The sequence below is a fragment of the Nannospalax galili genome, unplaced genomic scaffold, assembly GCF_000622305.1.
Source record: "Nannospalax galili isolate Female #2095 unplaced genomic scaffold, S.galili_v1.0 scaffold212, whole genome shotgun sequence".
Lineage (NCBI taxonomy): Eukaryota > Metazoa > Chordata > Mammalia > Rodentia > Spalacidae > Nannospalax > Nannospalax galili.
The window spans coordinates 324,409-329,555 of record NW_008333884.1 but is presented as its reverse complement, the minus strand read 5'-3'; positions in this window follow the sequence as shown (position 1 = coordinate 329,555).

Genomic DNA, 5,147 nt, shown 5'->3' with positions numbered 1-5,147 from the left:
TTTTTGGTCTTTTTGAGACAGGGTCTCCCTGTAGCCCCAGCTGGCCTGGAACTCGCTATGTAGACCAGGCTGGCCTTGAACTCAGAGATCCACCTGCTTCTGCCTCCTGAGTGCTGGGACTAAAGGCATGAGCCACCACGCCCAGCTCCAAACGTTACTTTTTAAAAAATGTGTATGAATGTTTTGCGTGCATGTATGTATGTGTACTTGTATGTGCAATGCCCACAGAGGCCAGAGAGGGCATTGGATCCCCTGGAACTGGAGTTGTAGACAGTTGTTAGCTACCATGTGAGTGCTGGGAACCAAACCCAGGTCCTCTGGAAGAACTTAAGTGCTCTTAACCACTAAAGCCATCTCTCCAACTCCTCCTCAAAGGTAACTTTTTAAATAAAAAATTGGCTGAATTTTCTCTGGTCCTCATCCCTCTTTAGCCATAGGACAACTTGAATAGGCTGGGAGCACTGCCTTAAATATCCTGCTCAGTCCTGCCTGTATGCCTGGGCCATGCCTTGTCCCCTCTCTGACAGATACAGGGCAGCTTATGCAAATGAACAAGAAACCAGTGACTACTCCAGCTCCTCCTCTCCACTTCCTTCCTCTCTCTTCTCTTCCTCCTTTCCCTGTCTTCCCCCTCTCTCTCCTCCCCCTCCTTCTCCTCCCCCTGAATGTGACTGACCAGTTATATTCTACATAAGAATCAAATGGTTTGGTAGATGAAGAAGGTTCTGGTGATGTAAGCCACCCAAAAAAGAACCAAAGGGAAAGAAAGGGAAAGATCACCACCAAAACAAGCTGGAGGGAAATGTGAAATGGATCCATTTTAGAACAAAGGGGACTGCCCCTCCACTGCCCCACAACGGAAGAAGGCAGTGAAAATGGGTTGGTTGGTTGGTTGGTTTTTTGAGGCTGGGTCTCACTGCCTAGGCTAGGCTGACCTCAAACTCTTCTCCTGCCTCAGCCTCCCAAGTGCTAGGATTACAGATGTGTCCACTACACTCAGCTTGGAGTAAAAGGCTTTGCTGACGTTAGAAGACTTTTGTATTAATTTATCTGTCTGCTCAGCAGTTGAGAAAGCTTTCCTCACTAGCTGCTGTGGAATGGGCCTGGACCTGGTGCTGAGGACAGAGTCCTTGCCCTAGAACATGGCTATCCTAGTGAGGATTTAACACGCAAAGCATATTGCTGCACCTGCTGGTACGTGTCAGCTTCAACATGCAGAGGAGTAAATCATAATGCCTGTCCTCCAGAGGCTGCCAACAAGGACAGAAGGGCAGAGAAGGTACTTTGGAGATCAGAAGAATGTCTTTGAGGGAAGGGAGACTGAACGATCTTTAAAAAAGTATTTGGGGATGGGGTTTGTAGAGTAATGATTCCACAGGTAGCTATTGCTAGGACAGATATGGGGAAGAAAGAAGACCTTAGGCAAGGATCCTGAGACAGTTAGGGAAAGGCAGGTTAATCAACAACCCTACCTGGGGGAGCCAGGAGACACAGCCCCTCATGACCAATACTTCTTGAAGCTTCAGCAAAATCTCTTGCTAGGATGCCGGGCTCCAGGTTGTAAAAGGACAACTCCCTCAGTGCCAACTTCCCAGAGGCCTATAAAGCCACCAAAGCCTATCCTCATTTGGGGTACCCCTTCAGAGCTCTTCAAGCTCCTGCCCTCACCAGAATATTCATAGTACCTCTCTGGTTCCCTAAAATGCATGTGGTTCCACAAAACAAAGCCCCTCTGTCCCTGTGCCAGGCTCACAGCTGCCCCGGGCCCTGCTTGCTTCTTCCTACTAATTTCTAGCCTTTATGATTGCTCTGATTCCTGAGTCAGAGGCAAGGGTGGGGAACCAAAGTTCTGAAGGACACCCCATAGTGCCCAGATACCACAGCAACAGGCAGTGACCCCCAAATTGTTCCTTTTGTCCTTGCGTCCCCTTGGCAGATTATCCAGGTTGTCCTTCCCCCCCCTCACCCCCCATGCCCGTGCCTGGTGGCACAGACACTTAGCGATTTGCTCCTTAATTGTCCCCAGCTAGGCTGTGCAGATGCCGCTCTTTAATCTCTCCTGATAAATGAATCACGCAGCTCCTTTAATCATATGTTCATATCCAAGCCAATTTGAATCAATTTGGCAGGGAGCGTGTTGCAAGAGATGCCGTGACTGCTGTTCTCCCCCCCCCCCCCAGGGCCCCGGAGCCTGAAAGACTGCTGTCTTCACCCTCCACAAAGAGCCCAGAAGACCCATCCAGGGGAAGGATCTCCTACCTGAATGGTGGAAACTTTTTAAAGTCAGCTACCACATTTTCTTCCTGCCCTCTAAGCAGACTGAGACTGGACGATAGATTCCCAAAGGCCTCAGAAGTGGGAGGGAGGGGGACCAGTCCACTACCTCCATTGGCTAATGAATAAAGGGCCACATTATCATCCCTGGGAGAAAGTGCTGCCTTAAATCTAACCGTAATCCCTTCTATTCCCTGTTCATTTCCTCAGAGCTGGTTCTCAGGGAAGTTGGAACACTTCATTGCCTTTTATATAGCAACACATGCCAGATCAGACTATGATAGTTGGTAGGAAGCACAACTCCCTTCATCTTCCCTTAGGAGACATCTTCTCTAAACCCTCCAGACCAATGGTGTGCTTGGTAATGTATCCTGTTCTGCCTACATTGGGTAGCTGCCTCTCCAGAGCCCAAATGGAAGACCAGGCACAGTGGGGAAAACAAAGCAAAAGTGGACAGGCTACCAACACTGATACCTTGGAGAAGGAGCTTAATTTCTCTGGCCTCCGTTTCCCCATGTGTAAAACGAGGCAGTATTGCCGGAAAGAACCTAGCTCCTTTGCTGCAGCCAAGGCACCCACAGGTGGTGCCAGTGGGGCTCGGAGACCTGGGTGCTGGGACAGCTGGTGGTCTGGCTGAGGTTGGCTTCTATCCAGCTGCCTCTGGCTTTTATCATCCGCTTCCATTTCCTACGCTCCCTTCACCACTCTACCTGTCCAGGCAGGTGCCTGGGAAGCCAAGAGATCATTAGCATATGCAGATCTCATTTGCAAGTCCACGTCCATGGTCTTCAGAGCTTCACAGCACAGAACCATCTAGAGATTTTTCCCATACTTCCCAGAAACTGCACCCTTCAAAAAGGGGCAATGCTATCTGTCTTAAGCAGTCGACAGAGCAGCCCATTGTATTTTAGTGATTTCAGCATTGTGAAGCCTGGTCTTCTCTGCAACGAGGAAGTAGTTTTCCAGCCGTTTGAGGGGCTCTTGAAAGTCTTTGGCCAGAGCTGAGGCAATGATGGGTTCTAGGGGCCCTTCCCAGCTTGTCAATTTTGTTTAGTTCCTATTTGTTGAGTTTGCTCTGTGCCTAGCTCTTCTGCACTTTGCCTACATATCCCTCATAATTCTAAGTATTATTGTCCCTTGAAGTAGCTAAGGTTTAGAGAGGTGATGTCACCTTTCCAAGCAAAGTCCTCCACTTGGTTCCAGCAGCTGGCCAGGCATCTAGAACTAGTCCAGACAGACTTTCCAGAGAATGAAAGAAAGAAGAAGCAGGAAAGCAAAGAATCATGGGCATAGCCCTCTTCTCGAAACACTATGTGCTTGGTATCCACCATGCCTGGCCTTAGGAAGAAAACACTTTCAGCAATTTGAGGATAAAATGCCTACCTCACATTTGTGTTGCTCTTTACAATTCTCAGAGCACCACCCCCCCCGTACATTATCACATTTGCACTTCACTCCCACTGTGCCAACAATATGAATAACAGTTCCACATGGCCCAGAATGCATATTTTAAGCAATATTCACTTCATCTAATTTCACGACAGTATGATAGAACAATCCAGACCATTTTCTGTGATTTGATCTGGGAGGAGAGTGATCCAGAGCCATCGCCATTTTGGAGCTAACAAGGATGCTAGATGTATTTGGAAGGAATTTTACAGAGAAATTGAATTTTCTTCAGTGTATGCTCTTGTGATTGGTCACATACATAAGGGAGATTCCAGAAAGGCTATGTGCTTTGTGCTTGAAGTTGGTGACATAAATCCCCCAATGGAATACTTATATCTACAGATAGAATTTGCTTTCAATATCAAAAGTCAGCTATGACAGTTTTATCAAAAAAAAAATTTTTTAAGGGATATTAAGTTTCAGCACCATTCAGGCAAATTATATTTGAGGTGGCTTAAGAGTCAAAGAGTTTCCACATTTTAATAAATTTTTATATGTTTTGTGCCACATTTATGATCTGACTAGATTAGGAAGAGAAGCAAATGCATTTGGGGAAGAAAGGACACTAGGGAATTTCAAAGTGGAGAATGAAATAAAGAAAAAGGAGTTATAAAAGGAAAAGATCCTGCTAGGGGGGAAGATGCAGCCAGTAGCTTTTGAAACAGGAGGTCTTTGAAAGACAGGCCAATGACTGGCAAGCCAGGCAAATATAAAATTATATGTGATGAAATGGGCCCGGTGTTTCATTTTTAACCCTGGAGCCCGACATCAATTGCAGATTGGCACCCTTTCCTAGAGGGCAGTTTCTGGTCTCCAAGGACTGCTATACTGTAGAGAGCAAGGTATATTAACCCTGGTGGGTGGCACCCCCTTTAATGTTCTGTGCTAGAAGTACATGTCTTATGGTATGCTTCTGTGGACCCTGGTATTATGTGGGGCTGGTAGTTCATGCTTAGCCACAAAGCAGGATGTAGGAATGGAGCGTCTACTCACAGGACCTACTGAATCAACCTAGAGAACAAACTCAGAAGTGAGGCAGTTTGGGGCTGAGGCTGTAGCTCAGTGGTACCGCACCCAACACCTTGGGTTCCATCCCTAATACAGAGGGAGGGAGGGAGGGAGGGAGGGAGGGAGGGTAGTTTTACAGCTCTGTTAATGGATTCTCAAGGTTACAAATACTCATGGCAACTGGGCATGGTGCCACACGACTTTAGTCTTAGCTCACTGGGGTGGCAGAGGCAGGCAGATATCTGAGTGTGAGTTCAGCCTGATCTACATAGTTCCAGGGTAGCCAGGGCTATATAGTGAGACCCTGACTCAAAAAAAAAAAAAAAAAAAAAGTACAAGTGAAAATAAAAATGCAGGTCAATGAAACAGGAAAACAGGAAGTTGGAGATGTAGCTCAGTAAGTAGTAAAGTATGAA